Source organism: Zalophus californianus, chromosome 3, assembly GCF_009762305.2.
Source record: "Zalophus californianus isolate mZalCal1 chromosome 3, mZalCal1.pri.v2, whole genome shotgun sequence".
In the NCBI taxonomy this organism is placed as follows: domain Eukaryota; kingdom Metazoa; phylum Chordata; class Mammalia; order Carnivora; family Otariidae; genus Zalophus; species Zalophus californianus.
Window position 1 is genome coordinate 126239998 of NC_045597.1, and position 12598 is coordinate 126252595.

Genomic DNA, 12598 nt, shown 5'->3' on the forward strand with positions numbered 1-12598 from the left:
CGGCTGGGTGCTGAGGTTTTAGTATCGTTTGGTGCTGAAATGGGTGTAAGAGAAACAGGGAGGTTGACGGTCTCCCTGGGAAATGTGCTGATCAGATATCTGTACTGTACCATCCTCACTTTAATTTTCACACTGTGATTCCCAGGCTCCCAATACCACTCACATTGTGCTCATGAATCTGATCAGTAGTGCCATTACCTGGTCTTCGGAGAAGCAAAGCTATTATTTTGCTATGCATATAACACATATATTGATCAATGTACGTTTAGTCATGTGCATTTAAAAAAGTAAGTAGAATATTGCTAACGAAAATGTCTAATGCATTGTATAACCTCATACATGTGCTCGAAAGCATTTTCTGTTTCATGGATTCCATATAACACTTTTGGTGGTTTTCTTGTTCTTGCCACTGTGACCTTTTCACACTAATCAGTTTGTAAGTGCCATTATACTCATGCTCACCTAAAATTTTCTACTGATGTTGCTGGCCTCATGCTTTCACAGTTTTTATGAGAAAAATTCTTAGAAAATGTCATAGCTAGGATGCAATATATCTGAGATTGCAATCTTTGCAAAATTAATATGCCCATGCTTTCACATATCTTGTTTAGGTGTAAGATATTGAAAAAGGCATCATATTTAGGATCTGTGTTTCAGATATTCTTTATACTTGGGCCTCCTATATTCAGATTTTCTTAAATTCATAGTTTTACCAACCAAATAACAAAATGTCTTTGATTTTTTTTAAAAAGACTTTCCTAGTTTCTCTGGCATCCTAACCTTATAATGTGGTAATATGTAGACCTTATATTTGAAGCTATAAGCTTTCTTTTCATTGTGCCAAGTGCAAGTGTCAAGATAATCAATTTAGTTTCAAGAATATATACATTACACCAGATGATCAAGCTGAATATGTCAAGTTAGCAATAAGTAATGAGTTTGTGGGAATAACTTTTTCTAGGTTGCTTTGATTTTAAGAAATGGCAAAAATAGAATAAAACATTCTGCTTATATAAGATGGAATGTTCCTTCAATATATAGTAATAATCTAAAGCTCTCAAAGATGGCTAGCTAAAGAAAGATTGGGGCGGTATTAATTCTTTGCAGCTGGTTGGGTCAAAGCAAAGAGCAGGGTCTATTACTCTAGTTTCCAATATGCTAGCAGACTAGAGTTAAATAATATCCAACACTTACCATGTCATTAGGAGGAGTGATTTCACTACTGGGTTACTGAAAGATTTTTTGTTTGTTTAGTTTTGTTTTTTTACCCCTCTTTGTTGTTTATTCCAACTCCCAGCCTTCCACATAACCCAGGACTATTCTGGATAAATGTTATTTATTGACTGACCTTATACTCATAGAAGAATATTATTTTTCTTATCTCCTCAACTAGATTTGAGACTCCTTGAAGGTAGAAAACATGCAATAATTTTATCCCTCCAACCCCAGCATAATACCATAACTATAGTAAGTGATACATATTGATTAACTGAACATGTTGTAAAATAATTGACATCACCTGGCCAATCTTGTCTGGCAAGTAAAGACAGCTGTGCTCTTTGACAGTAACTTTAACATGACTCTTAAAGATTTCAACCACAAGTTTTGAATAAACTTGAGATGCTATGAAAATCTTAATGTGGGATAAAGATGTACAAATCCAGATCCATAAAACTAGTTCTGACTGAAGATTTAGACAGGGTGCCAATATGGTGGGTAAGTCATCTGGAAGAACGATAGGCAGGATTGCAGCCTCTAGCAGAGATTGAAAAGTTTCTCAGAGATGTATGGAGAAAGAAGATGAAAGGGAAGTTCTCATAGCTCATTGACCTTATAGTATTCTCTAGTCAAAACATAAAGAATAAAACTCAGCTTTAGAGAAACCCCTGTGTTTCAGCTTTTTTAAATCAGATTTTTGCTACATATACACATGACAAACTTACCCAGATTTCTTGCAACATTAGTTTATAATTATACTTTTATGGTTATGTATTTATTTGTATAATGTATGTGTAACTTCACCAAGTTAATCTCTGTAATGCTAGGTCCATGACTATTAGGCACACTTTTGAACTTGCTGTCCTAGCAAACTGCTTTGCACGTATCATAAAATGAGCATTTTCATATTTTTACATTTCTGGAAATGCCCCTTACAACTGATATACACATTTAACATAGAGTTTTTTCTCCTTTAAAAAGCTGATAGATTATCTGACATCTTAGAATCAAATAAACATAATTATAGGCACTCAACAAATGACTATTCAATAAAGAAACTTCTGGCAACCCATCTCATTCTTTATTTTTAATCCAAACACTTGCTATCTTTGTTTTCCCTTCTCACTTTGAGCTAAATTCTTATTTTAATGATAAAGTCTTATCTTCACCAGCAATAGCATCCAATGTAAGTTTATCATTCGCCTGTTTTATCCTCATTGTTTCTGATGGATTATGAGCCTTTAGTGTACTAGATTAATGTCTCTTCATTTTAGTGCCTCCAGAGGCCAAGAGGGTTGGTAGATATGAATAAGCCTTTCTTAACTGTCTTGCAACAATGTTACTTCCCAGATGCACCTTTAGCTATTATTTTCTTTCTCTATAACTGTAGATTTGAAGACATTAAATAGAATTATCTTCCATGCTTTCTTGTCAAATAGCTGCAAAGGACAGAAATTTACATGAGCAGCCAACATGAGAGGGAGAGTGATAAGCAAAAAATGTTGGTTTCTTAAGATACATCGAATGGCTTCAGTCATGAGGCTGTTTATCAAATACACAGCATTTCACTTAGTTGAGATGTGATGAACATTGTCAGAGAGTTTACAGTCTTTGAAGTACTGACCTCATTTCACTTCCTGAATTGACCTAGATTTAAGGATACAATCTGAAATATTTAAAATGGAATATAATGATGTTTCAGTTTATATTAAAATATCTCAGCCCAGATACTGCAGTAATGTGTATGTGTAGGTTAACCCACAGCCATAGGTAGCTGGTATTTTAATCAGGAGTCTAAACTCCAGAGTGGTCAGGTAACATTAAAGCAGAGAGCCTAAACTCCAGAAAAGTTTACCACAAACCTACCTACTAGCCACATGTCAATCAACCCTAAGGCTTTGCTGAATCTCAGAAATGGATTTTCATTGGTGAAAGTATTGGTTTGTTAATCAGTGTAATGAACTGCACTGGTATAATTAAAGGTAATCATTTTGAACTAAATGAAAATGAAAACACAGCTTATAAAAATTTGTGAGATGCAATAATAGCAGTGCTTAGATAGAAATTTATAGCACTGAATGCATGGATTAGAAAAGAAGAAATATCTCAAATCCATGATCTAAGCTTCAACCTTAGGAAACTAGAAAAAGAAAAGCAAATTAATTTTAAAAATTAGCAAAAAGGAATAAATAATAAAAATCAAAGCAGAAATCAATGAAATTAAAAATGGGAAATCAATGGAAAAAATTAAAGGACCAAAGTCTGGTTCTTCAAAAAGATCAATAAAATTGATAAGCCTCTAATTGGGCTAACAAAGAAAAAAGGAGAGCATATACAAATTGCTAATATCAGAAATGAGAAAGAGGACATCACTAAAGATCCTATGTGAACTAAAAAGAAAATAAAGTGATACTATGAACCCACAAATTTGATAACCTAGATAAAATGGACTAATTCCTTGAAAGAGACAGTCTGCCAAAACTCACACAGGAAATAGATAATCTGAATAGGCCTATATCTATTAAAGAAATTGAACTGATAATTAATAACCTTCCAAAAAAAAAAGCACCAGGCTCAGATGAATTCACTGTTGAATTCTGCCAAACACTTAAGGAAAACTTTATACCAATTCTCTACAACCTCTTTCAGAGGATAGAAGCAGAGAGGATAGTCCCTAACTCATTTTATAAGGCTAACATTAGGCTAATACAAAAACCAAAGAAAGATATAAGAAAAGGAAACTACAGACCAATATCTGTCATAACCAAATATGCAAAAATCCTCAATAAAACATTAGTAACTCAACTTCAACAATGTGTAAAATAATTTTACACCACAATCAAGTGGGATTTATTTAAGTATGCAAGGCTGGTTCAACATTCAAAAATCAATTAATACAAGGCATTCCATCAACAGACTAAAGATGATAAATTCCATGATCATATCAATAAAAGCAGTAAAAGCACTTGACAAAATCCAACACCCATTCATGATAAAACTTTTGGTAAACTAGGAATAGAGGGGAACTTTCTTAACATGATGAAGAATACAGTAAAACCTACAGCTAACATCATACTTAATGGTGAAAAACTAGAAGTTTTCCCACTGAGATCAGGAACAAGTCAAGGATGTCCCTCTCACCACTCCTTTTCAACATCATACTGGAAGTTTGAACAAATGTAATAAGACAAGAAAAGCAAATAAAAGGTATACAGATTGAAAAGGAAAAATAAAACTGTCCTTGTTAATAAATGACATGATTGTTAAGTAGAAAATCTGGAAGAATCAACAAAACATCCCTGGAACTAATAAGTAATTATACCAAGGCTTCAGGATACAAAGTTTATACACAAAAGTTAATCACTTTTCTATATACCAGCAATGAACAAGTGGAATTTGAAATTAAAAACACAATACCATTTACATTAGCACACCAAAAAAAAAATACTTAAGTATAAATCTAACACAACATGTTCAAGATCTATATGAGGAAAATGACAAAACTCTAATGAAACAAATAAAAAAAACCTAAATAAATGGAGAGATAGTACATGATCATTGATAGGAGGACTCAATATTGTCAAGATGTCAGTCCTTCCCAATTTGATCCATAGATGCAACACAATCCCAAGTAAAATCCTAGAAAGCCGTTTTATGAATATCAACAAACTGATTCTAGAGTTTGTATGGAGAGGAAAAAGACCCAGAATAGCCAACAGAATAATGAAGGAGAGCTAAGTTGGAGGACTGGAACTATCCGACTTCAACACTTACTATAAAGCTACTGTAATCCAGACAGTGAGGTATTGACAAGAGAATGGACAAATAGATCAATGAAACAGAATAGAGAGCCCAGAAATATATCCCCATAGATATAGTCAACTAATCTTTGACAAAGAAGCAAAGGCAATACAATGGAGCAAAGATAGTCTTTTCAACAAATGGTGCTGGAACAACTGGACCATCCACATGCAAAAAAATGAATCTAGAAAATCTAGGAAATAAAAAATATAAAAATAGAGGGATAAAAAACAAATATTTGAATAATAGTAGAGGTAAATGGATTCTTATTTTAGAGCTTGTTAGAACATAAAAGTACTTATTTTGATTAGCCATACATAGGCATTTGACAAGGAGAGAGAAAAATCTTGGCTAGAGATGAGTTTTGCTGCATCACATTGAAGCCCTACACCACTTGTTATTTTTAAGAAGCTTGGTAATAACTTGGCTTGAAAGATTGGGATAGGAATCTGCACCAATATCCTTTTTTGTGGCCTTAGGTAAGTCCCTGAGAGCAGACTTCTAGAGACAATGTCTTAAGTCTCAAAAATGCATGGGAAGTATATTTGAAATACATAGGAAATAAGAGATCTGGAAGCATACATACCAAACCTATAATATTTGGGGGGAGCACAGAAGATAGGATTGTGAGGGAAAAAAGGCTTGTTTTCTCTGTATATTTCAAAGTGTTCGATTGGCATTGTGTGCATGCATTATTTTATAATTTCTTTCTAAGAATAAGTCTTATGATGGGAAATTCATCCTACGGCAAGTCATAAAAGATGAGCTAATTAGGGCCAGGTGATGCTCATCAAATCAGTTCCCTATAACCAAATTTAATTCCCATTTCAAGGAAATAGCAACCAACAAAATTCAAGGGTAGAATAGAGCAGAATGTTTAAGGTATAATAAGTAGATTTGCCATTTTGTTCATACATTTTCTTATTCACTCAATGATTGGTTCATTCCATCAGTATCCATTGGTCTTCTCTGTATTGTGTTAGCATTGATAGTATGAAAATGAGTGTGATATGGTTTCCACTCTCAAGGAGCTCAGTGATTATCAAGAAGAGCCTAGAGATGCACTTTGAACATTGTGCTGCACATTGAGTATTTGTTGAATCTAATAAATGAGGAGGGAGCTAGATGCAATGCCTACTCAAATAATTACAGCATAGTGTAGTATTTATACTAGATATATGCATAATGGCCTGGAGGAAGAAGTAAGAAATGACCCTGGGGAGTTGGGAAATATTCATAGAAGAAATAAACCCTAAGTTGTCATGCTATCTCTGTTGTACCTGTCACTTGAGTTTATTATATATGGCATATCTATGTTTTACCCTTTCTTTATTGTATCTATATGTTCAGCATAAGCAGGTCATAATTAGAGCCGAGGGCGCTGAGGTAGAGAGAATGGGCTCCTGGAACCAATTGGCAAGGATCCTTAAAAATTGTAGTAAGTTTTATCTGGTAAAAAAATTGGGGCATTAACAAGGCTCTGGGAAGAATTATGCGATAATAGATTAGAAGGTGATCATAGGAAGTGGAGCAAGGATCAATAACCTAGGTATGAAATGTTTAAGTCTTTACTATTGACTCAGACAATGATAATGGGAAGAAAGTGAATAAACCAGGGGGAAAAAAGGAAGAAAATCCAAAATTGACAAGGCTTTGTTCATTTATTCAACAAAAAATTATGGAATACTTTCTAATTTATATGAACTATAACAAATTTTGCATACATGACTTTATTTAAACTGCATAAAACCTGTGGAACAAATATTACTACTGCTTTACAGATGATCAATATGAGGCTCCAACAAGTTAACTAATTTGTTCAATATCACATAGCCAATGAATGATAAATGAGAGTCAAACTCAAATCCATCTGGTTTTAAAGCCCATGAACTTTCTCCTACAACATATTAAAATAAAAATAATAGGATTATTATTATTAATGAATGAATAAACAACATTGCCTGCTCTGTGCTAGACATTTGGGTGTAAAAGTAACAAAATAGGTGGGGTCTTTGCTCTTCTATAGCATATTATCTAGTGAAAAAATTAGACATTAAACATTACTCAAAGAAGTGCTTAATTATAGTTGACATAAGTGCTAACATATAAAGGTGCAGAATGTCATGAGAGTGAGAAATACTTCCAAAGTTATGTATTTCGAAGCCAAGGAGAGGATATGGCTATTTGAATGAAAATGAAATTCAGATGAGAACAAGTTTAAGAATTTAATGGAGTATTTATGTTTTCAGTATTAGCTAGCTGTCATAGTGTTTTATAGAGTTATTTTGCATATTTTTGAAAAGTTCTTTTCTTCGTGATAATAGCTATAAGTTTAGATAATTTCCTAGAGAGATAAGTATAAATACTTAGACAATCTCTTCTAAGAATAAATTCTGAAATATGGAAATAAATATATTCATAAAAGACTTACCACTGTGTTATTTAGTCATCTTGATAGAAACAAATTAAATGTTTAATAATAAAGAATGAGTAAGTAAACCATGTCGCACCCATTAACAATTATAGTTATGAAGAATAACATAGCCACATGGAAAATGCTTTCATTATGGCCCTATATAGGAAAGATTAAAGGGGCACCTGGTTGTTTCAGTAGTTAAGTGTCTGACTTTTGATTTCGGCTCAGGTCATGACCTTAGGGTGGTGAGGTCAAGCCCTGTGTTGGGCTCTGTGCTTGGCATGGAATGTGCTTGGAATTCTCTCTCTCCCTCTTCCCCCGCCACCTTAAAAAAGGAAAGTAAAGAAAAGATTAAAGACATTGTATGCTTATATATATGTTGAAAATATATGTAAGAACTATGAACAGAAATATGCCAAAAATATTACAGTAACTGGTGGAAATACTATGAGAGATTTCTTTTTAATTTTTTATTCTGTAAATATTCTGTAGTGTGATTTTATTATTTTGGTAACTCAAAATACTTTTGGAAAGAATAGGCATAAAAATGTGTTTGACTTCTTCAGATGGGTCATAGTTCTCTGATTTTATGCCCTATATCAAAACCTAACTTGCTATACAGCACTCTGGGGGTTAATTTAGTCAATAAAGAGACTTCAAAAAAATGAATCATAAACCATTATTGTTCAGTACACACAGGAAGGTACTAATAATAACTACAAAGACAAAAGGAGAGCATCTGCAACCCAGAAACTAAAATTAGTAATAATGTTGAAGGGAGTTCTACCAAATTATGTTTTCCAGAAGACAGCCACAGGCTCTTCTCATGTAAGGGAGACTGATCACCTCCATTAGCCTTGAAACAAAAGCAAAGACTTCTGGATAAGGGCATTTAATTATAATGTTTATCTAATCACTCTGTAGCCATTTATATAAATAAGATGGCATAGAGCACATGCTTTTCTTTGGGCAAAGTAAGTAGAGGATGTGTTTGGTGAAGCGTGTTTCAAGCCAAACAACACAACACCACAAGTCAAAATTATTGGCATTTTATACTGGTGTTTTTAGAAATGTAAAAAAGTGCAGGTACTGCCCATTTTTTTGCCTTTGGATTGTTGAACTTCCCAGTCTGTGAGCTGGTAGTAGCGACACTTGTGTAACAATAACAACAGTGATGATACCTAATACCTGGTTAGCATTTCCTCATGCCAGACCTTGTTCTAGGTGCTTTTATCTATATTAACTCTTTTTACCCTCATAATACTCTCATGTGGTTGACTGCCCTCATTATCCCCACTTTAAGAAAACTGTAATGTGGAGAGGTTAAGTAACTTGTCCAAGGTTGCTCAACAAAGTGCTTGGATTTGAATGATACAGGAATTCTGGCTGGAGAGTCCCAAGTCCAGTGTCCTAGTCATCAGCCTATCTTATGCACTTCAAGAAGTTTTTTTCATTAATACTTCCATCTTATGGCCAGAGTTACTAAAAATTATTTTGGACAAAATTAACAACAGAGCTTATTCCAAACTCATATTCCATCTCTTCACATTGTTGTCTCTGGTTTTCTTTTCGTTCTTCTTTTCCTTTGGTAGTTTTGGATTAGAGTTATTTGGACTAAGTTCATCAGTATAGGTGAAGAACAGAAAAGTGGGGTTTTTCTCATTTTATCTTGATTTATTTATCTAATTTATCTAGAATATCTGCTTTTGACATTTAAGAACATAAAATCTAAATATCCAAAGCCTTCTTTGAGCTACCAAGGGTTGGTACAGATACTTTTTCAAACTTCCTGTACAAGCGTAGAACCTCTGAGAACTAACTGCTGAGATTTCAAATATCAGAGGCACAGACTCAGGGAAAAACAATGATTTGATTGGTGATAGGTGATATCTGCGATGTATAACATAAGTCTTTTACGTTGATAAATGTATTTTTCCTTTTTGGAACTGATTTGTGGGTGAGCAATATTATGAACTAGAGGTAGGCCTGACAAGGAGGTGTACGTGACTAACATCCACTTAGAGACCTGACTCTCCAAAAACAAATCTCTCCTATGAGCTTGATATTTTTATACCAAATTGCTTAGGACCTTCAGAACAAATTTTAGTACTTTCTAAGTATGTAGTCATTTTACTGTTGAAATGTAAATATCCTTCCAGGAATGGAGTAACTCATTATGCCATTGTCCTCACTAACAATACAATCACTTTGGAAAACAGAGACCTTGACCCCGAGGGGATGGTGCACACAGCAAGCCAAGTGAATGGAGATGTGATACCAGTCCATGGCCAGGTTTAGATGAGGCCATGAGAAATAGGAATCTGGCCAGGTGGGCCAAAGGAGGTGGTGGTAGGACATGTGGAGCTGCCAGGACGTGAGGGCAGGGCTGCAGGGTGTTTTGGGCCGGGGGGGGGGGGGGGGAGGAGGATATATTAAAGGAGGAGTGTCTGAAAAGGGGAACCTGAGATGATCATACAGTGTAATTAGATTACCCAATTTGTTCTCGAGTCATCTCACTCCTCTGGCTGTGCTGATAGAAACGCCACAAGTTACCCCTGGAGGAAACATACTGTAGCAAAAAGAGCAGAGGTTTCAGGGTCAAGCAGACCTGGATTCAAATCTAATCAGTATGGCCTTGAATAAGTTACCACTCAGTTTCCTCCATCTATAGAACATAGAAATCAAACTATGAAACTACGAAACAAAGTGCCTCCTGTCATGCAATGGTAGCTGTATGTATATGATCTCTGTATGCATAATATACAGTAGCTAGAGAAAGCACACATGTGTATGTATTATACACACACTTTTATACATAGATGCATTCATTCGCCTGTCGTAGTGTTACCTTTCTCCCTTGTTACCTTACTTCTGCAAGAAACTTAACCATGTTTTCTCGAGTTTACATTTTAGCTTCCTTTTGTCATATATAAATTTACTTTCACCGGATTTTCAGAATATTCAGATCATTTCCTATTAAACTAGGGTGTTGGGCCCTTTTTGTTCTCGTGAGGTAAATTAACAAAACGACCAACTTAGAGAATTCTAATTGTTAGCTACCTAAAAAGTAGAATGTTGGCCACATGATGTAACAGATTCAGACAATATATTACTAATTTACTCTAACAAGAAAGAGACTATTGCTCCTAATGAACACTAACCATTTTCTTTTCAGCAGCACTACTGTGCAATAGTCATTTATGTTATTACTTGAAATTTGTGATAAGGTTCGGTAAGGATTTGAGGCAGTTCTTCCGTATGTTCAGATGAAACCTGAATCGTAGCATATATATTACCTAGGTAAATATAATTAATCTCTGTAGCAGTTTAAATATTTTTTTTTTATGATTCTAAGAAGGAGACTTTAGGAAACATACGCCAGCCTAAAGCTAGGCATATGGTGTGCCCAAGGCCCTAAGTTAGGGATCTCTGATCAGTGGATTAGATACCATCTATCAGGAGGACCTTGAAGTCTTATTTGGCAGATCTCCAAGCAGCTCTCTAGTCCATTTGCTTCCTTACTCACATGCTTAGTTAGCTGGGAATCCCAGTGGGGTGGGGCAGGGGGGCGGTGGCACAAAGGGAGACGGCGTGTTTGTTCCTCCCCTCACTGCCTTCAGTTTACTTTATTTTCAGAACCATCCCTAGGGATCTAAAAGACTTCAGAAATATGAAAAATATCTCTTCCTTACAAGTTTAGAGGCCCTAGACCTGACCATTTAGATTTACTTTTACATTTTTTAAAAAAATTCTAACAATTTATACAGAGAAAAAGACTGCAGATACCTGTCCTTTTTACAAAATTTCTTACCATACTTACATAACAAGAATTTTTAGAAGAATAAAATCATTGGTACATATTTGTTTTTCTAAATATAATTTTGAGTGTAGTTATAAATATTTTAGTTTGTGGATTAATGCTGTACCTTGTCATCGCCTAACCTGCCTGGTCTTTCTTGGAATAATAACATAGATATCCTTGGGGCCAATATCCATAGTTCCAGAATATTCTCAGCCATCTGGCTCTGCTACACAATAAAGTTAGACTGGAAATAAGACAATGGTAAATAAAAGAAGCTTCCTTTGCCCAGCCCACCTCCCGAGGGCTTCATTTGTAAAAGGAGTACAGACCAGAAATCCTGTGCCCTATTAGATCCTTTTCTTGGTACCAGCCTGCAGCTGAGCTTCAGTTTCTCATTTTTTTAAATTTTTTTATTATTTTTTAAAGATTCTATTTATTTATTTAATTGACACAGAGAGAGAGACAGTGAGAGAGGGAACACAAGCAGGGAGAGTGGGAGAGGGAGAAGCAGGCTTCCTGTTGAGCAGGGAGCCCCATGCCGGGCTCAATCCCAGAACCCCGGGATCACAACATGAACCAAAGGCAGACGCTTAACCACTGAGCTGCCCAGGCAGCCCTAGTTTCTCATTTTTAAATGAGGACAAAGATACCTGTCCTACTAGTCATAGGAGTGATTTGTAGGTTTAATATTATATCAAAGTACTTTATAACCCACATGGCAAGCTTATATAATGACAGCTACTTCGTATTGAGTACTAAATTCTAGGAATAGTACTAGAAGCTTTACATATTATATGGTACCTCTTCTAAGCCTCAACACAACCCCACACAATTGTTATAATTACATTTGATGTATAATGAGTTAATAGAAACTCACAGAGGTTGTGTGATTTTCTGAGGTCAAATAGGTTGAAAGGGATGAGTCAAGATTCAGCTCAGTATTTCCAAATGGAGGCTTTAATTTTCTTTCTACTCAGAACTCAGGCAACAACATTATTTAATGTCCTTAAGAATGGTTAGGTGGCATTAAGAAAAGGGGAAGAAAAAATACTGAAAAATCTGTCCCTTCAGCAAAGCTGACATCACCCTGATAAAATCAATGCTTTTTTTTTTTTTAAGATTTTATTTATTTGACAGAGAGAGAGAGAGAGAGACAGCGAGAGAGGGCACACAAGCAGGGGGAGTGGGAGAGGGAGAAGCAGGCTTCCCGCTGAGCAGGGAGCCCTATGTGGGGCTCGATCCCAGGACCCTGGGATCATGACCTGAGCCAAAGGCAGAACCTTAACCAACTGAGCCACCCAGGCGCCCCAAAATCAATGCTTATTTTTTAGAGTAGACCACATGAAAACTCCTGGGCTTTA

The 12598-nt window shown here is 35.3% G+C and overlaps 1 protein-coding gene across 6 annotated transcripts in view; it reads left to right on the forward strand.

Moving 5' to 3' along the window:
- SLC4A10 (solute carrier family 4 member 10) overlaps positions 1 to 12598 on the forward strand; it is a 301324-nt gene that overhangs the window by 235576 nt on the left and 53150 nt on the right. The gene's annotated exons all lie outside the window — the stretch shown is intronic.